Below are 22,442 nucleotides of genomic sequence, written 5' to 3' on the forward strand. Positions count from 1 at the left end.
TTTTTTTTTCTGAGACCATGTCTGAACTTTTCCCCCAAAAAACAACGTGACTTCTGTTGAAACTTCCGTTCTGTTTACTATTGGGACTGTGGATTTTTTCCTTTGAAAACAGGTCACATACTTTTGTTTATACCAAAATCTTCCAGCTCTCCCCAGATTTCCAAATGGGTTACTCCTTTGTTCATGTGTTTGTTGAAATAAAACAACTGACATAGAGATCTTGTCGTCAATAAAATAAACTTATGTTGCCCTCAAGTCGGAAAATTAAATAATTGGGTCGGTCGGTCGGATTATTTTGTTTAAACTCGTGAAAACTAAGGGTATCGTAAATAGCCGAGGTATATGGGAATCAATCAAACGCAAGCTAAATATTGCACACAAAAATCAAAGTGTTTCTTTCCGTCTTTTGTATTTAAGTACAGATCAACCCGAGGTTTAAAGTCGCCACTACCCCCCCCCCCCAGGAACCCTGGGGACCAAACAACGGTCCGGGGTCGTTAATCTTTAGAGGAAACACTTTTTACTGCTTAAAATGGTGAGTTTTTTATATTTGGGCTTATTAAAAAAAAAAACCGCGACCCGATATTTTCGTTATATTTTTCGGTCGGTCGCTGAGGGCAATAATTTTTTTTGGCCTTATTTATGAAAACTGTGAGCTAAAATGATAAACGGCAGAGAGTACCTGGTGATTCAACAGGTAACTTTACACTTTGTCATTACAACGAAGTAAAATACTGCTAATTATCATTGATACTGTTTTTTAATGTTTGAGCAGGGGTAACATTTAAAAAGTAACACATGTTTTTGAGGGCGATATCACGATTTGTTGCTTGCCCAAGGAATGGAGGTCATGACCATAATATTAATGATACCAGAGTCGAAGGCCATGTGTTATTTATTTTATCACATCGAAAAGACATCCAACATGCACAATTACAGCTAATATACATCTCTCACACCCGCTGTCCCACAAAATAACAATAATTATATTTGTTGAATTATGTAATATTTTATTTTATGTATTATAACAACTGACACATTACTCAAAAGAATACATACATTGTTTGCTGAAAAAAACTGCTAAATACACTGTAATGTAATATCCACTTGGCAGACAATATATCACGTAAGGTCATGTGACTGAGTCTCAACCAATGACAGCATGCGTAACACCGGATATGTACGCCAGGTTACGTGACAGATGACAAGGGGGTCAAAAAATGACCCGACACACACAGCGAAACCATGAGACAGTACCCGCATTAACGTATTTCTATAACCTACCTAGTGTTAGCAACTTTGTAAGAACACAGGTGATCATTGTTCATATTGACAACAACAATAAATTCCCGACTCGCGATCTTTTGCCTGTTTAGCAAAAAAATCACTAAAACTGCGGCCCGTGAGATGCCATTATTGTTTATAATAGACAGCGTTTCATAACAACGCTCTCATTTTGTGGGCGTTCGAAGTTGCTATGTCACTCAGTGGCGGATCCAGCAAAATGTATTGGGGGGGGGGGGGGGGTCCAAGCTACGCTTAAGATATACGGAGCGTAAAACGCAGAGAAACTATGCGTAATCCAGATGATACGAATCGTCATGCGTTTGGGGGGGGGGGCATGCCCCCCCGCCCCCCTCTGGATCCGCCACTGATGTCACTTGCACATTATGGGCGTAGACAATGTTTAACTGTTGATCCAATCACTATTAAATATTTGAATGGGAGCTGATGAGTTTGAATGGGAGTTGATGATCGGTATTTACATTTTTTTATAAATACCTTTATAATCTAAGGCACAACTTTATGTCATTTCAAGTAGTTGGAAATGAAATTAATTGTCAGTGTTAATATGACAATATGTTGTAGAAACTGAAAAAAAAAATGTTTTCCAAAAAAACAAATGAAAGAATTTAATACAAATAATGTCAAACCTATTTATACCTTGTAGAAAAAATATAAACAATTAGACATGGAAACATTAGAAAAGAAGATGTGAAAATTATAATCTTATGAATGAAGATATGATGCAAGACAAAGTTTGAAAAGTAATCAGTTTAGATAAATCTAAAGTCGCCAGGTTTTGACATATTGCCCTGAATTAATTAAATTCTGCTCTAACTTTCTTATAAAACTGTTCAATTTGGTATTAAACTGAGGATTACACAGTTGTACAACAAAGAATAACAATGAACCAAACAGATATGGCCAATACGAGTAACAGACTGTGCAGGTAAAATAAATAGTTCAATAATTATTAACCATGGTTCAGAATTGAATATCCCACTACTGATCAAAAATAATAATTCAGGCTATCTAAAAATATAACAGATTTACCGGAATACTTGTTTTGTTGATTTCAGCGAGGCCTTTGACAGGATTTGGAAAACAGGATTGGTTTATAAAATGTATAGAAAGCAAAAGTTGTTGGAAAATAATTTAAAATGATCGAACATATGTATACAAAAAATAATGCAACTACATGTATTAAGTTAGGAAAAAACAAGAGTGTGTGATTACAGTCAATATTATTTATTCTATATATCAATGATTAAAATAAGACCAGATATTTTGAATGACGAATTACATCACCACTCCACGCAGCTGACCTAATTATGATTTCAAGAAAAAGCATTATCGCAATATTTAATCAATAAACTTCACACATATTGCAAACAATTGAAACGTGAAATAAATTTATAAAAAAAAAACAAGAGTTGTTATTTAGGGTCACTTAGACAGAAGTGTTACTACATGACAATAATCCTTCGGTTGTGTAAGTAGTTACACCTATGTGAGTTTATTTGATGACATCAAATGTCAAGGCAGTATGACAAATATCAGTTGAAAAAAGCTATGAAAGCTTTGTATGCTTTCACCAAATGATTACACTTTCATTACGAATATAATAATTTCTTGGAAGAAAATATTTTTCCATCAACTAACACAGAAATAATTAGGTAAAAAGAAATAGGCAAATACGCAGACCCAAAGGCACCAGTATCACACCGAGTATTATGACAGAACCCCACACCTTCCCCGTGGCTTTCGTTGCGTATGGAAGTTATTTTCACGAGTGATGCGGTGTATCCTGCGGCCGTACTTTCACGAGCGAAGCATCTCGAGTGATCACCTGCATTAGTAAGGAATACTTACAAGTTCATGACAACGAATAACATTCAAATATTAAACGTCTAGCTATTTTTCATAGTCACTTAAGATAACAATTACCAAATATTAGCTACTACATTTTTATACATTTGCAGCATTGCAAAAAATTAATACGCCCTTTTTTATTTATTAGTTATCTAAAGTTTTACACTTGCTATTTTTTAATTATAATTCTATATTTATTAACCATTGATTGAAATTTGTATTTCCAAAAAGATTCAACACAGATATATAATATACAAACAATGACATCTGTAAAAGTGAAAAACAAAATAACAAAGATTTTCGATTGTTCACTTCAGGTTGCACAAAAATAGTCAACCTGTTTTTTCTCTTACGCCGGCGACAGGAACACAAAAACAGATGTGAACAAGATATAAATTATGCACACCAATTAAACTATTGGTAACCTATTTGATGGACCTATTATGTAACTTTTTATAGCCTTATCAAGTATTTGGCCTAACATTGGCCTAAGAACAGCTGCTTCAGATGTAAATCTAATCCCCCGCCTCCACAGACCGTGTTCTCTGCGTAAGTTGCGGCCGGTAATTAAAAACGTAAGCATCTGTTGTTCTACTACGCCCGAGTAAAGGAAAACCAAAACAGATGTGAATACGATAAGAGTCTATCTATCCGTTTGTTCACGGGTGAAAGGAAACCACAGATGCAAACATCATCAAGCCATGAATCAAAAGATTACATGGTCATTTTGTGATGTTTTTTGTAGGTCATACAAATGGGAATGAAACCATGCATTAAGGATTGAAACAAGACGTTATACCAAATTGCCAGCAAATGTAAACGAAAGAGTACGTTTTCTCTCTTGATGTCTTGTCCTGTCTACACCCATGCTATATCCAACAAAGAAGACAATTTATATCTGGCAGTGGAAACATGACAAATATCAACACATTTCAATCGAAGAAGGTCACTTTCATGACGTTAAAAGGTCACATATCCTGGTACTGTCGTTGATATCAAAATCGAAAAAGAATTTATTTTATTGAAATTTGAGCACAAGTTCATAGATTATCTTTTTTAGCAATTTGTCGAGTAAAACGTTTCTGCTGGAAAAAAATTACACATTAAAATGCCCCAATTATGCATATTTGCGATGCTGTCCCTCTATCATAAAATCATAATTTTATTACTTTACACTCACAGTAATCACCAATTGTGACTACGCTAAGTGGTCGTTTCGCTAATGTGACTATGCTAAGTGGTCGTTTCGTCACGCTTAGGCGTTACATAGAAATCCCCATTCAGACGTATAACGTGGATTTATAGTTTATATTCCACCTATACGACCATGTCATCTATATATAGTCATATTGTGTGGGACAATTTATTGCACTCTTAACATACTCTGACATGTCTGGTTTAAAACTGGCACACGTGGTTAACTCAATCAGTAGTACTTATTCAATATGGCAATCAATAATAAAATAATCAGACCATACCATGGTGCACTCCATTCTTAGTAATTTAAACACCATATAAGGAATTGGAATCATTTCACATACAAATCATGGCATGTCTATGCGATGTGCAATTTCAAATGCACATGTGATATGGCAATCATTTCTTGTAATAAAAAAAGAGAACACTATTTAATCACATTGAGGGCGCCAGTCACCTAATTTACAAAAACTGTCCACATATTTATACCACTGTAATACCATAAATTATACGATTTATACGGACGTACCTTGGTGTTAGATGTGTTTTTGGAGAGGGTATTTAATCGTTGTGCAGCATTATTGTTCAGTGCACTGACGCCCACAATCCACCTAGTTACCAAGTCGCGAGCTACTACTGTAAATTTTACGCAGATTGTAAACCACTACTGTGTAACAGTTTTCATATACAGATTGTAAACCGTTACTGTGACAGTCGTAGTCTATGCAGATTGTAAACCACTACAGTTGCATTCATATGCAGATTGTATACTACATGTTTTATTCATATGCAGATTGCCGAGTACTAAGACGTCTTGCTTGTCACTGGTCCACTCAAAACCGTGTGGTGGAATTACCACAACTCTTACTGCAGGCAGACTTTTAAGGGCTCATACCACTGATTGAATTTCCATAGACGAGATTGCTATATGAAAATGACGAAGAAAGTTGAAAATATGGCTCAAAAATGGGTAATCAACATGTCAGTAATCAACCATATGAAAAAAACTAACATGTTGGCCAGCTCAAACTCTTGCAAAACTGGAAAAACACCAAGATTAGAACATCCAAATACACACAGAATAAACCCACAGGTACACAGCCGCTAAGTAGTAAACAAAAGACATGTTGGTCTCACCTCTGACCCAGGTGATTACGCCCTCAAACAGGGAGCACCTGAGAAAAAAAATATTTAAAAAATTTCATTGGTTCTTGCTAGGCATTTAAATACGAGCAGCCATTGGTTGATTAGTGGCATGAGACCTTAAATGTGCCTGTAGCTCCAGAATAGGGCATACTCTGAGAGACTTCCTACATTAGACGTTCAACTTCACTTTACATATTAGTCATGCCAGATCTCTAATTTGGACACACGGTGATACAGAGTGTTGTACGAAGGGGACCCGACTGTGTTAAAGGGACATAGTCATCACACCACACCACACATGCACAAGTCTCCTATAAAGATTGCAGCTTTGACTGTTGTGCAGATCAACGAGTACAAACTGCAATGTTACCAAGCTTTAAGTAGGTATTGTTTTAGGTGATTGGAAGGTATCAAAGGAGTCCCAGCAGTAATTAGTGAAGTTGTGCCCAGGTCAAAACCATTGGAAGAGTATATTGGATTGTGAGAAAATAAATGTTTATCAACACAAACGTGGCACATGCACAGCGCGATGAGCATCACCTTTAAATACCATGGTATTCTAATGGGATGAAACCTGAAAAGAAATATTCAACCCAAAAGAGGCAAACATTGTACCTTGAAGAACGGGCATCTGCAACTGTCTAGGCGAATCAGTACATGCAAGAGTCTATTAAATTTAGCAACGAGTGCGACTGCTGTATCAGAAAACTCTTCAATACATTTTTTAGATGTAAAAATTATTTTCAGTGCTAGCAGTGTAGCCGTTAATTGGGCTAAGCAAATGCAGAGTGGGCTACCCACAACTAAACGTTTTCACTTTACATGGCAGACATGAAAATGCTAAAATCAAAGAAAGCTTAGAAAGAACTCCCGTGTGCCGAGAGTATTGAAGACATTAATTAATTCAAAATTACTTGTACACGAGATATTGATGGAAAAGCTGAAAACTAATCATGTAAATCAGGTAACTAATACAAACAGAACAAAAAAAATTATGAATTATTATGCTAACTAGAGAATTAATATGAACAAATTTTAACCCAAAATTAATCAGGCCCGTCTATTGTCCTAGAGCATTTATGTACCAAATTTTACTCAAATTTGATGATCAGTAACTGAGATACCAGTGCTAATTATGTGATTAATAAACAAATATTTACCAAAAACTAATTGGGTTTCTGCATAGTTCTCTTTAAAAGTTTCATTAAAATCCAATTTGTGGTTCTTTATATATCAGTGGAAGATTATGCAAATTAGGTAATTATATCCAATTAAAACTAATCGGATCTCTGCATAATCCTAGAAGATCTATGTAGCAAGTCTAATTGAAATATGATTACTACTTGATATATCAAAAGCTGATATTATGCAAATTAGGTAATATGTACTCTTATTACCCTAAAAACTATCAGGTCTGCAGTGTTCTATGACATCTATGTACCAAGTTTTATTGAAATGTGATGATTAGTACTAGAGATATCAGTGGAAAAGCTGAAAATTGATTAATCATTATGCAAATTAGGTAATTAATATTGCAGATTTTTACCCAAAACTAATCAAACCTGCACATTAGTTTGGAGCATCTGTGTGCCAAGTTTCATCAATCTAATGAGTGGTTCGTTAGATATCAGTGGAACAGCTAAAAATCAGCTAATTATCATACAAATTAGGTAATTAATATGCATGGATTTTTACCAAAACCTAATCAAATCTGCGCATTGGCCCAGAGCATCTATGCACAAAGTTTCATCAAAAACTGATGTATGGTTCTTGAGATATTAGTGGAACAGACAGACACACTAACAGCAAAGACTCGCTTTTGTGCTTCACACACTGGAGTCAACAACCAGTTTTATAACTTCAATCACATACATTTCAATCAAGAACCTGACAGATCTGTGAAATCCTGGTATAAACGTGTACAAAGCTACAGCAAGTTAAAAATTTCCACCCACACATTTACCCAGAGCATTAGAAGGCAACATTTTTACATTGTATAAATCGCCCCCTCCCCTTCATAAAGGTCACAGACAACACATCAAAGATGCAACAGTGACAAAGATTGGGGGGGGGGGGGGGGGGGGAGTTTGTATTCACTATCCCATGCCACATTTATAAAGAATATTTCATTCATTCCCAAGTTGCAAACAACTGGAGTTCATTTCAAAATTGGGAAGTGCGATACAAAGCAAGAGATGACCCAACACAAATGTTGGGACACTATCATTGGCATCTAGGCAATAGTTTGTAAAAGTTTTTAGCAAATTACTGTAGAATACTTTATTTTCTCTGAAGGGACGATTATGTGAAAATAAAACCCAGCTAATACACCCCCCCCCCCCCTATATTTCACTTAAAAAAAATGAAAATTCCATACAAAACACCTTTTTCAGCAAAAATATATTCCACAGTAGTTTGGAAATTTGGGGGGAGGGGGTCTGCATGGCAGCAACAATAAAACTATTTAACACTCATAAAATTAAATTTATTGCATTATTTATTTATTTGAAACTGGTGTATAGATTATTTGATATACATGCAGCAGCACTGCCATAGTTCACATGTACGGTAGAATTGTGTATTTGCCACAGAAAGAAGCGGCAGATAAAGTGTCAACTTTTTAAGCATACATGGTTGCCATTTTGATAACCGTATTCCTCCATGGACAGAATATCATCTCTGCTTACAACTGGCAGTTATTAAGACCTAGGTTAAATAAAAGAAAAATAGCATTGTTCAGAGCAATTGTGGAAATCTTGTAGAAACGAGTTTAAAAAGCTTTTCATGTTTCTCAATGAAACTTGTTTAAATAGAAAGCCACAAGACAAATCAACTTGCAATATTCCATTCTTGTGTCAGTTTGTACTGAATACCTGTACCAGTTTTATTCAAGGTTAACCCATTCAGTTTGATCAAGCCTACAATAACAAATCTAATATTCAGGCTCAAATACTGGATGATACTGATATTTAACCAAGAGAAAATGATTTTCATTCTATTGGCATTTCTTTGGCTTTGGGCAAACATGGTATTTGAGATCTATTTGAAAGTGCAAAATATAATTGGTAAAACACTAAAATATTATTGTAATAGAATTGTACAGTCAAACTTATTTATTGGTTTAGAAGCTTGTGCAAAAAAAAAGTCTGTGAAATTTGATCTTATAAAAGTTATACAAATGAAGCTTATAGATATTTGTCACACGCAACGTAATATTACCGCAATTGGTATAGTACAGGTGCGACGATTCAAATACCAAAATGGCAACAGTAACAGAAAGACTTCATTCCGTCTTGAAAACGAGTTATTGTTTAGAACACTATTAAAATGCAGCACGAAACAAAATCTGATTTAAAAATGTACACGCCGGCCTGTACCTTTCGAAAATTACCTGACACCAAGAAATGACTTTTGAACACTAGTAATTAGGAGACCTGTGCCATTTGAAATCTCAAAATTCTGAATTAGAGAGTGATAATTAGCCTTTCTGAGCTTTTCATGTGGACGAGTGATCAAACCCCTAAAAGTACAGTTTCACATTAAGGTTGAGTACCACTTGCTCCAGTGGAAGAGAATGACAATGCAAGGCTTCTCAGAAATCCAATCATTCATTTAATATCAGCCTGGGGCGGTAATGTACTCTTCATAGAAACATTGCATTGTCAAGAACATAAAATGTATAAACATACCAGTTAGCAGAATTGTGTAATCTGTAAATTGCCTTTGACAGTCCAACTGTACTGTAGCCCTGCAAAAACATAATTAGTATTGTATTCTTAAATTTGTCATGTACAAAATTTCGGCCAATTAAGGTTTCAGGTACAATTTGATGCAACTTTTTGCAGTGTTCACACCAGAAAAAAAAAAGATAGGTACGGGGCTTATTTGCATAAATTAGTATATTCTATTTCAAGTTGCATATACACAACACAATTTTTTCTGATGGTATAATATTATTCACATAAGTGAACATTTATTTACAGCAAGTGTATTAGATCCAACATAGATCATGATGATATCTTTGTGATGCTAGCCCATATATTTGCTGCCTCACATAAAACACAACATACCTGTTGCCAAAAATCCTTATAAATCATTTGTGATCGAAAAATGAAAATAAATAGAAGCGAAAAACCAAATGGTCGCCGAAAGAATCTATTGAAAACACAAAGCCAGACCTTTAACCCCATTTGCTTGTTTACGCAGTCATTCCTCCGAAAGACTTGATTATAAGATTTTTTTTCTGGAGTTTGGCGTAACCATTCATATGATGTTAACCATGACTTGTCAAAACCTGTCTTTTTTTAACTTTCTAGACGACGTGAACCATAATTAGTGGTCAGGACGCAGACACTGATTTCCTTTCTGCATATTTGGTGATCTCGAGAGCGCGTTTACCATGCGAAGGCAAGGTACAATCTGATCACTGACGAACATCAACTCTTTATTTTTAAAAATCATTGTAAAAGAATTCAGATAATTCATAATGTACCCTTTCTTTTAAATCGTGTGAAGGGTTTTGCCTTTGAAAACGGGTATATGTGAACAGCCACCATGTGGCTACGGGAGTTCCGCCCAGGAGTGCCAAAGAAGCACCGACCGACAGAAGTGTTAATTACGTCGTCTCTCAGATAGTATCGACTTGTGTTTGACAGTAATGAACGCCTCAACATGTGCAGGAAGTAAAACAGGTCTGTCTGTCTAGTATGGTGGTAATCACATCGCGACGCCCGAGTCAATAGCGCCGGGGAAGAATGAATAGCGCCGGCGGCCGCGATGCTAAAATGGCCTGGGGAGAACACCGACTTTGTAATATATACAATAATTGTAAAACATTGTTGCCATGATTCGCACAATATAGATAACACATGTTGAGTATGCTGAGGATAGTTCTAAAGTATACAGTAGTTGTCTACCACTCTAGCACCGAAGAGGCATCTCAATTTATCTACCTCCATACATACAATATTAACACAATATTGGTGTCGTATTGCCAAGAACTGGAGGACAGTTAAGGGCAAGATATTTTCAAATGTCTACAGATTGTCAAGACCACTTCAAGGCAAGTCTACAAATTATCACACTAGCAGCAGTCTTCAGCATTAGGATGTACCACTTCATTTATATATGCATCTAGTATCATGCACAATTTTAAAACAACTTTCTGCTAATGGTTGTGAATTTTCCTAACCGCGATCTGTTTTACACCAGTGCAGTTACTAACCACATTTTGTTTTTGCTAATACAATTCCAATACACCACCACTTGCTTACCTTGTATGTACATTGTCTCAGCCAGGAATGGACCCTACAAAAAGAAATTACCAACTGTGACAAACTTGTATGTTTTTGTCTGGTGGTGTAAACGATTTGAAAAAGCAAAGTTCTTCAGGAAACCAATCATTCATAAATTATATCAGCCTGGGGCGGTAAAAATATTCATCATTAAACTTTGCAAGAGTTTAAAATATCACAAATGAGCGGTGGTATCAAGTACGACAGCAATTAAACATACACTTACCAATATTGATGGGGAAACATTTTCCTGTTTGCAAGAGAGCTTTATCATTTAGCACTGCATTTCACTTGTTAGTCAAACCTGATAAATGAACAAATTTATATTAGTGACATTTGAGCAGGCTTCTCCCCAGAAAAAATGCATAGCGCCGGGGCTAATTTGCATAATAATTTGCATATCATTTACATATCTTTCCTTCATTGATTAACAGAACTTATTTACAATTATGAATATTAGTGAGCTCAGTCACAGGGCAAATATTTTTTTTAATGGAATCAACACATTATGTTTCACAATTTAGAAGAGTTTGAAACATTCTCGAAATACAAATGCTGCAGACTAAAAACAAACACAAATAAATTATTGTTGCAATTTAATTGTTTTGTAAAACGTTGAAGGAAACGCATTCAAAACGTTAAGCCAGATTTACGTTCACGAATCTCATAATTTTATTCACTCCAAAAACATTCTCCTTCAAAAAATCGATCACGTAATTAATTGACGTATTGTTGTAATTTATTATTCGTACCATCAACTTCTAAAATGTTTACAATTACAGTAATGAGCGAACAAATAAAGCTTCAAAACGATCATCAAAGTTACGACGTGACATAACATACTTGGCCATGTTATACACCAGTTATAGCAATAATTCCTCAACAAATTTAACTTTTTTTTTTGATATGAAATGTAAGTAAAATCCGACTTATTTTTATCGGGAGCGATTATTTTTGATCACTTCGGTAAAAAAAACCAGACCCGCCATGATGTTTGTGAAACATTAGCATGTGTCCTTTGACCCGATGGGTCAAGAATGCCATTAACCAATCAAAATGCCGCATGGTAATGCCGGTAGAACCCGAAGTTTTCCGAATGGTAGTGATCATAAAGATTACATTGCGGAAGTAAAGCGATGTCGTAGCACGATGTGTTGGCATCGATTTCAATTGACAACTGCATGATAGCTTTCGAAATAGGTGATTTGCAATTTTTAAAAGGTAAATTAGGTCTTGAAAGAAGAGTTTTTACATGATTCGCAATGATAACAGTTCAAATGCATTTTACCAAATAACGCAATAAACACGTTTTTTTCTTGAGTAGCGTGAACTGATCGTGAACTCCGATTTGACCATGTTATATCGAGGTGGAATTGATTTTGAAATAATTTTAGCTTTCAATCTAAAGACTGTCTATCCATGGAACTATAAAAAAAGGGGTTTATAGTTCCATGGTCTATCGCAGAAAGTATTTACTTACAAACAAAGAGGTGCTAATTCCACAAATTTGACTAGCCGCTACGTATCGTGCGACTAGGTCTATTGTTTATAAATTATAATCCACGACTGACAGGATGCGTGTCGGTCGGTACTTAATTATACTAACAATCAGACAATAGTCCTCGTCGGAAGCATTTCCGTGGTGGTCACTAATTTTGAGTGACGGTCGGGGCCGACCGACGTGGCGAACAAAGATTTTTCACATCTGATATTGGCATGTCAAATATGAAATCAAGCGCCGAGGTGGGAACACATAGCGCCGAGGTCCCAAGTGAAGCGCCGAGATTCACAGGTATAGCGCCGCGGACCTCTGCGCTAAAAAGCCCTGGGGAGAACCCTGCATTTGAGATAAATTGTTTAAACTCACCAACCTACATTTCAAAGACATTCAACTCGACTTGATTTCAAAGTGTACAGGTTTACTGGCCATTCACAATATTGCAATGTACTTTAATGTCTACTAACACTTGTAGCATGTAGAGTATGCTGAGGATAGTTCTAAAGTATACAGTAGTTGTCTACCACTCTAGCACCGAAGAGGCATCTCAATTTTATCTACCTCCATACATACAATATTAACACAATATTGGTGTTGTATTGCCAAGAACTGGAGGGTGGTTAAATATTCTCACCCGATACTAGAGGAACACCATTGAGTATGAAATGCTCATCTAAAATTTACTATTCACAAAATACTGATCTGCATCTATAATATTTAACCCTTCTGACAGCACCTTTCAAGATTAATGCTTACCTTTACTAATACAGCACATTTCATTTCAGATCAACTGGAAATCAAATTATAGAGAAGAATTAAATAATGCACGTGGAGATGAATCTCAATTTAATAAATGTGTAACGCTACCCTCAGTGGATTGGCTCTGTATTTACTCATCATAGAAACAGTTAAAGACAAGTCATCACTGGGTAGAAGAGAAACTAATTGGTGAATATTACTATAACTTACTGTGTTTATAAGTTGGTTTCTCAGATGCAATCTTGCTTCATAAACATGCAGCAGAAGGCTTTGATCTTGCATTTAAAATGCAAAAAAAAAAATTGTTAATATCAGTAATACACAGAACATTAAATTAGGACATTGTTACTTGTGATCACATTCAGAATGATGTTTCTTTCAGACACCTACCAAGGTAGGACATTATTCAGTACAGGTCTATGAATATTCATCATTAGTGACCAGATGAAATTGACAAACTGCAGCATTTATTTTGAGAGCAATCAGTCCACAACATAGAAGTTAGATTAAAACAAATCTGATTAGAAGTCCATCATGGGCACAAACAATCTTGCATAAAATTAGAAAAATTTAATATACCTTTTTAATCTGGTACACGAATTTCACTGACCTAAATGCTGTAGAAAATAAATGCACAATTGTTTAAAACTAGCAGTAATGTACAAATGTATAGAATACACGAAAAAACATTTCAAGGTGTGGGATTACAAAATCCATGAATATTCAGAACAAAATACATTCAGAGCAGGAAGCATTAGCTCATTTGTAACCGAGAAACTGCAGAATTGAGAGCAAATTAAGTTTAGTCTAGAGACATTTGCAACAGCACTTTGCGAGAGCTCAGTAGCTAATACATAGGTAATCAATATGACAATGTCAATCATACGAACGAGACAATTATTTCATCATGGCTCCTTGCATGTGCATCTCAAGTTGTCAAACTTGATTGGTATCAAATCCAATACAAATGTGTTTTTACAAGTTAAATTCCAACATGAAATATTTGCAATCTGCACACAAGCATATCAAATGCATGCTGAACACTACTAACATTTTAATTTTTCATAATCTCAAATTTAACAGGAAAAATTTGTTTTAAAATGCAAATGAAATGAAACTACTCTTAGAAGTAGATATATACTTACCATTTCACTCTTCATACTTGAGCAACTTTTCCTACATGATTAAAAACAAAATTTTGTAATTGGAATGTGATCTTGGCAAGTCAAAAAACAGAAAGGGATTGTCATGCCACTCAGTACTGGTTGGATTGGAACAAGTTTTCTTCACCATTCTAATGAACTCTAAGCGAGCTAGGGTTATGTTGGTCATCATAGTGGCACAAGAAATCTCAATTTATTCAAATGAGCACCTACCATGTTACTACATAGTTGCAACATCGCACTTTATCTGACCTACAATAAATGCATACCCACATTTTGTCAGAAGTAAACTTACCAGATTACACGAGTTTTCATTACCACTGCATAACCAGTACACATTACAGAATCAACACTGCAAAAACAATTCAAGACAATTTCAAAATTAGACTGTCCAGAGAATCAGAGTTTGTTTTCCCAGTTAATTATTTTTATTGGTCTCAGAATCATACTTTGGTCAACAAAATAATTCAGATATATGCTTGTCTATGATAATTCATCACTGACCAGAAATCTTTGCTTCATAATGGCTTAGCTATTTTTTACCTGACCATTAGGTTAGCCTGTCATTGAAATGGCCACTATTATAAATTACAAAACCTACCTGAAAATAATCTTCTGCATTTAACCTTCTCGTGAACCATTTTCCAGCTAGTCCCTAGACTAGGGGAAAAAAAATTACAGGATTAGAAAATTGTGACGAGAGTGAATGAAATTATTTTTAGGGATACCAAAGCCACTCAGTACTGGTTGGATTGGAACAAGTTTTCTTCACCATTCTAATGAACTCCAAGCGAGCTAGGGTTATGTTGGTCATCACAGTGGCACGAGAAAGCTATTAAGACTGGGCAAGATGGAAAAAAAACCTTAAGTATTTTTACCTGTTCATTAGGTTAGCCACAAAGATTCTGCAACATCGAAAACATTTCAGTCTGCCACACCTTACCATAACTGGGAATATAATTGAAGGAATTTTCTCACAAAACGACATTCACGGAATATAATAGGTCAATTACATAAAAAAGTAAACAAGAAAAATACCAAGGGCAATATTTCTACAATACGGAAAATGCATGCAGACATTGTCTTAGCTGCAGTTATGTAGCTCGCTTGGTTTCGCTGTCGGTTATTTTGTTCGTCGTGGTGTTAACGCAAAACCAGGGAGCTACAGTTCCATCCTATGCGAGTTACCATATTTTACCGACCTGAATTCAGGTCGGGCCGTAACAGCCGTTTTTTAGGGGCCCAAGCCCAAAGGGCGAGGCCCCTATTCTTATTGTTCGGTTTTTTCTTCTTTCTTCTTCTTCTTCTTCTTTCTTCCACAACTTTTTTCGTCAAGCCGTTTGAGAAAACCGCTGAACAGAATGGTCTGATAATGCTCTATACTGATAGTCCATAATGTGAACTGGTGCAACATGCTTTCAGAATTTCGATTGGACAATTAGTTTGGCAGCCATATTGGATTGAAATAAAACCGGAAGTGGCTGTTTGACCACTTTCTGAGGGTCTAGGCGTCTAGATTTTTTTATGGTATATAGTACAACTCATGTGTAATAAATATCAGCAATAAAAACTTTAGCGGTCATGTGACTTTATCCGCCATTTTGTTTTTCCTAAAAACGGCAAAAAACACTTGAAAATCTTCTTCTTCAGAACCACCAAGCAGAATGCTCTCACATGTAGTATTTAGCTTCTATATATGAATCCCATTTATGTTTGAAAAAATGTTTACGATTGGTCACGTGGTTTGGCCACCATTTTGGATTTCTTCTAAACAGGAAGTAGTTTTTTACTCTGGCAACACTTGAGGGAATATTTTCAATTTTGCTTCATGGCATCTGTGTATCAAGCCCTTTCAGAAACCTAAAAAAAATTTCAGATCAGTCACATGGTTTGGCCGCCATTTTGGATTTTAAGCAAAATTGGCCAAAAGTTTGGGTATTTGTTTCTCAGAGACGATTCAACCAATCTACTAGATGTTTTTATATTTACCATGCCTGGCCTTAGCTGCATACGAGAAAAATAATATTATTTTGATCAGTCACGTGGTTTGGCCGCCATCTTGGATTTTGTGAAAATAGAAATTATGCAACTACATGTTTTGTATTAGTCTGATTTCTTTCAAATTTTGTATGTGCATTTGTGTCATCAGATGCATCATTTTGCCCCAATAGCACACTGTTAGGCCACGTGGCTGGGCACCCATGGGGTGGAGGCTTCTAACCTCATTAATATGCATAACTGTTATAACTCAAGCACTGTTGTAGTTAGGATGATGAATCCTGTGTTATTATGACAACCTTGAACAAGAGATTCGATTAAAATAACAGATAACCATATATGGTCATGTGAACTCATTAATATGCATAACCATTATATCTTAAACACTGTCGCAGTTAGGAAGATAAATCCTGTGTCATTATGACAACAATGAACAAAAGATTTGATTAAAATAACAGATAACCATATATGGTCATGTGAACTCATTAATATGCATAGCAGCCATATCTAAAACACTGTCGCAGTTAGGAAGATGAATCCTGTGTTATTATGACAACAGTGAACAAGAGATTTGATTAAAATAACAGATGACCATATATGGTCATATGAACTCATTAATATGCATAACCATTATATCTTAAACACTGTTGCAGTTAGGAAGATGAATCCTGTGTTATTATGACAACAGTGAACAAGAGATTTGATTAAAAATAACAGATGACCATATATGGTCATGTGAACTCATTAATATGCAAAGCAGTCATATCTAAAACACTGTCGCAGAGCAGGACGTGTAACAAGTGTCATTACGAAGACATTGAATGAAAGATGTAACTGACATTAGAAATGGCTATATATGATTATGTAATCTCATTATTAAGAACATGGCTCATTATATATCCTGAAAACCATATTTCGATAACCAAACCAGGTAAATACATGGTACCAACTTCATTTTGACCTCATGTTACTGATAATACAAACTACCTGATTGTCTAACATGTGACCTCATTAATTATGAAACAGAAACTTATCAGCTTGGGCCCCGGTGACGCCGCTTGCGGCTTTAATTTTCATTATTTTCGCCTCGAGTTTCTACTTTTCTACTGTCGATGGGTCCCGAAACTATTTCATCAATTATTTTGAGGGCGATTGTCCGAAATTGGTCGATTTCACGACGAAGACCGCGGAAAACTACAGCGAAATCCCCGCGTTTGCCGCCATCTTGAATAAGTTATCGTGACGTCACAAGGCGTCTCTTTTCCAATTTCACGCAGTTTTCGTCGTGAAAACGACCAATTTCGAAAAATCGCCCTCAAAATAATTGATGAAATAGTTTCGGGACCCATCGACAGTAGAAAGATAGAAACTTAAGACGAAAAGAATGAAAAAAAAGGCTGTTACGACCCGACATGATTTCAGTTCGGTAAAATTGGGTAACTCGCAAAGGATGGAACTGTAGCTCCCTGGTTTCGCGTTAACACCACGACGAACAAAATAACCGACAGCGAAACCAAGCGAGCTACAGAACTGCAGCTAACATTGTCTTCGCATTTTATCTGCACGTGTCATGGCGGCCAACAAGTCTACAATAATGCCACGCGCTCACATCAGTGCCGAATTGTTTCATAGATTTTCTTCTAAATTAGGAGGTTAACCTGTGGACACGCACTCTCAAACAACTGTATTCTGAATATGCCTAAATGTAGACTCTGGGATGGAGTGTTGAAAGATATTGAACACTTTGAGCTAGCCCACGTGTTCAGAAGGTCATGCCGTGAACACGTGGTCAGGCAAGAAGAGGGTGTACACGAGACGACGTACATATTATAAGCAATTATACGAATGATATGGGAAAAGTATGAGATACAAAACACGAAGTATAATAAGATACAAAACAAGAAAGACCGATAGCATTAGCTTGATTGTCAAATGAAAGCGGGCAAAATGAAAAACGCCATTTTGAAAAAAAAAATGGACAACAAAAAACAAAATACTTTAAACGCAAAACAGAAATGCATGCACACAGTCAGAAAAAAGGAGAATTAGAACTATCATGACCGACCTCTAAACGGCAGTTCTTCCGCACAGACCGACAGCCATCTCTCCTATTACATGCCGTACGAATTCACGAACCCAAAAGACCAGACTGATGTCCAACCCACGCTCTAGTTTAAATAGATATCACTACAGTTGTAATTTGTATTCATACGCAAGGTCAAATTTCGTTTATGCTCAAAATATTTGTTTGCAGGGGTTTCGTTGCTTGTTTTTCAAAGTGTTTTATTTTTTCACGTAAATATAACAGACACCACAACATCTAACCCGTAATTTTTTGAGTGGAGTGGTATTTTTGTTAAAACCAACAGTTTTTTTTTAAATGGCGGACTGACACATCCGCAGCGAGTACTAGAACTCGACCAGCTGGGTGAACATTCCCATTGAGGTTTTGGATGATTCATTTTTTTTTAAGACTAAGATGTGTCCCTGATGGGGGGTAATGTTCCGTTTATTGCTCGATTTTAAAGAATTATATAAACTACGTTTTCAAAATGCGGGTAAATTGCGTTCTTCTGGCTCAAACCGTTTTAAATTATGCAAGTGATCGCCCTCTACCATCAATTTGATAGGTGTCTTTGTTTTTATTAAGATTGGAATATTTATTTATTTGTTTGTTTGTTTGTTTGTTTGTTTGTTTGTTTGTTTGTTTGTTTGTTTTATTTTTTGTTATTTGTATATTTTTTCATTAGTAAGTGACTTTATTCATCATAAGTATTGAATGAATACATTAGCAAGTCAGTCAAAAATACACAAACATTGAGAATATGTAATAGTTTTATTTCATTAATCACTTCATCACAAGGTATATTTATTACATATTTATACAATAAATAAATGTAAACTAACTTACACATTATATATAGATGATTATGTATTAAATATATGCACATTCACTTAATCACATGATACTTTTTGTCGGTTTATTGCCAAGTACCAATTTTCAAGTAATTTGGTTGTGTGGCGCCCTCTATCATCACTTCTTTTCGTTTTCTGTGGCTTGGCAGACTTGCGTACAGTCTCTTGTTTATTTGTTGGTGTTTTTATCAATAAAATAAAATATCGAAGTATTTAAATGGCGAAAGCAGGGTTACCGCTTTTGCCATTAATGCACTGACATCATACATTATTTTATTGACTGTATGCAAGTCTAGTAGTTTGAGGTGACATACAATGTATATTAGTACCTATGAAATGTACAAATTCGTACTATTCAGATAAATATATATTTTGCGCACCCAATCAGATAAAGAGACGTCATTGCAATCTGTGCAAGTGTTTCTCTTGAAATAGATTAGTTCTTGGGCATTTGAAATCGAGTGTGAATCTGATCACACAAACATGTTTCCATATTTTTTTTCGTTTTCATTATTTTGCTAACTATATTTACATGACATACTGACTGTGGCATTTGTAACTATGGGATACTATGCTGCATTGTGCAAGTTAAATTATTTTGAGCAACTTGAACCCGCCGATTTATTCTTAGAAGATGGCGAATTTGAAGTTCGAATGATTGAATCATTCCAACCCATGTTTTATAGATTCATATTTGAAGTTGCACTACAGCGCCCCCAAACTTTGGGTACATAAACTAGTAAACAACGAAAGAAACGCGTAAACTTGTGATGGAATGGTAATATGAATTAGGAGTATGCATTACATGTATGGCACTTTCGCATTTTGTTTAAATGTCGATCGCCAGGGCACTCTCACTCTGTCAATAAGATTTGTACAAACGTAAATACATATGACATGAAATATCGTGAACTATACCAGTGGGATGACCTGTGAAAAGACATTGAAATATCGTGGACTATACCAGTAAGATGACCTGTGAAAAGACATTGAAATATCGTGGCCTTACATCAGTGGGATTGGTTGTAAACAAGAAATTGAAATATCGTCGCTTACATCAGTAGGATGGGTTGTAAACCAGAAATTAAAATATCGTTGCCTATACCAGTGGGATGGGTTGTAAACCAAAAATTGAAATATCGCGGCATATACCAGTGGGATGGCCAGTGAACCAGAAATTGAAATATCGCAGCCTATACCAGTGGGATGGGTTGTAAACCAGAAATTAAAATATCGTGGCCTACATCAGTGGGATGGCCTGTGAAACAGAAATTGAAATATCGCAACCTATACCAGTGGGATGGGTTGTAAACCAGAAATTAAAATATCGCGGCCTACATCAATGGGATGGCCTGTGAACCAGAAATTGAAATATTGCGGCCTATACCAGTGGGATGGCCTGTAAACCAGAAATTAAAATATCGTGGCCTACATCAGTGGGATGGCCTGTGAAACAGAAATTGAAATATCGCAACCTATACCAGTGGGATGGGTTGTAAACCAGAAATTAAAATATCGCGGCCTATACCAGTGGGATGGCCTGTGAAACAGAAATTAAAATATCGCGGCCTACATCAGTGGGATGGCCTGTGAAACATAAATTGAAATATCGCGGTATATACCAGTGGGATGGGTTGTAAACCAGAAATTAAAATATCGTGGCCTACATCAGTGAGATGGGTTGTAAGCCAGAAATTAAAATATCGTGGCCTACATCAGTGGGATGGGCTTTTAATAGAAAATTGAAATATCGCGGCCTATACCAGTGGGATGGCCTGTGAACCAGAAATTGAAATATCGCGGCATATACCAGTGGGATGGGTTGTAAACCAGAATTGAAATATTGTTGGAATTAATTCTTCCCATGTTTAGACGATCGAATATATATTTACTAAGCACGAACCACTTTAATTTAACCACGATTATCTTAATTGCATGTTCTGGATATTTACTTTTCTAATTCCACATTGTTGTTTTTATTCATTCCAAATGTAAGAACGTCTCGACACCTGCCCATTCCATTCACCTCAGTCACACAGATGACGTCATGAATACTGACACATGCTTGATTGTTGAAAGGAAAGTCGACGTTGTTTTAGTTGGTAAGCTTTCTTGAATGAAAACGATTGGATATTTCCCTCAAAACAAGTGTCAATATTAAATAAGAAAGTGATAATTGAAAAAAAAAACTAAATGCATGGTGGTAGTCCACGATGTATCTTAAATTGCAAGTGTCTAGCTTAAGGCTGTGGAATACGACTACAGATAACGTCACATATACTCCAATGTAAATTTCATTTTCTTTTTAAAGATGTATTATCATATGGCCGAAAATATGTATATTTTAAAATTGTTGTTCGATACTTTACATACTTACAACAGTATTCGTCACATGAAAATTAAACACTAATACCTATGTGCAGTGATTGTTAGTGTACGTACCAAAAAACAGTGCACATGCGTATTAGAGAATTCCATTAATTTATCGAACGAAAACTCGCATGTATGCTTACACGAACAGTGTTTATGGTCATAATAATCATATTAGAATGTATTCATCAACATGTAGTATTAATCAAAAATATTAAAAAATACATCCTGGTCAACAACACAAAACAAAACAATTGCAACGTTCATTTCCCCGCTTTTTATGACGATGATATTCCAGTGTTGAACATTTCAAAGGACAGGGGTCTAAGGTCACATTAAAATCAATAAAATAATGAAATCAATAAAATATTAAAATAATAAATATGGAATGATAAAACTGCATATATTTGTATTGCCGTGTGATTTGTTTAACATAATTTCGACGATATCTCGGTTATAATCATCGTAAACAAAATCAATATTTAAGCAGCGCACGCATCGCAATATATGAAGTGGTTGATTTTGTGATGGAATTTCAACGTTACCATGGAAACAAGAGCAGAATATTAGTTATCGGTGATTGATATATGTACAAGTATTGTATGTATTCATAATTAAACCGTCGCCGTCATTTTATGGCCCAGTGATTGACTGCGCTCATGCGAAAGTCCCAACTCGTCTATTGAAGACGCTGAACTAGGGAGCACTTACACGTTGCCGAGGAGTCGCTTGGGAAATGTGATCTGTGTGACTTAGTCGCGCTGAAACGTTAGAAAACATGGGGGTCAGGAAAATGCATGTAACCGTGATCTCTTTCACTTGCTATGTGCTGGATGAGGATGATACCACGGAACACATACACCCATAATACTAAACTATGACAGTGCAACACACTGATTTGCATTTTGATTCTAGGAATGAACCGGAGAATGGGCAATGAACTCT

The 22,442-nt window shown here is 35.8% G+C and overlaps 1 long non-coding RNA gene and 2 other non-coding genes across 3 annotated transcripts; all 3 read right to left on the minus strand.

Annotated features, from left to right (window-relative positions):
- Nucleotides 1–7,978: 7,978 nt before the first annotated feature.
- On the minus strand, nucleotides 7,979–18,394 carry LOC102808695 (uncharacterized). Its single transcript, XR_438110.3, has 12 exons — nucleotides 18,277–18,394; nucleotides 15,092–15,161; nucleotides 14,815–14,873; nucleotides 14,509–14,565; nucleotides 14,196–14,226; nucleotides 13,630–13,667; nucleotides 13,261–13,325; nucleotides 13,048–13,081; nucleotides 11,020–11,097; nucleotides 10,773–10,806; nucleotides 9,189–9,247; nucleotides 7,979–8,205 (listed from the first exon to the last, which is right to left on the minus strand). It is a non-coding gene; the product is annotated as an uncharacterized LOC102808695 (long non-coding RNA).
- Nucleotides 9,086–9,152, minus strand: LOC144344964 (small nucleolar RNA SNORD31). The gene has a single exon (XR_013419301.1). It is a non-coding gene; the product is annotated as a small nucleolar RNA SNORD31 (small nucleolar RNA).
- Nucleotides 10,880–10,951, minus strand: LOC144344965 (small nucleolar RNA SNORD31). The gene has a single exon (XR_013419302.1). It is a non-coding gene; the product is annotated as a small nucleolar RNA SNORD31 (small nucleolar RNA).
- Nucleotides 18,395–22,442: the final 4,048 nt, after the last annotated feature.

This window comes from Saccoglossus kowalevskii, chromosome 6 (genome assembly GCF_978046115.1).
Source record: "Saccoglossus kowalevskii chromosome 6, keSacKowa6.1, whole genome shotgun sequence".
NCBI lineage: Eukaryota > Metazoa > Hemichordata > Enteropneusta > Harrimaniidae > Saccoglossus > Saccoglossus kowalevskii.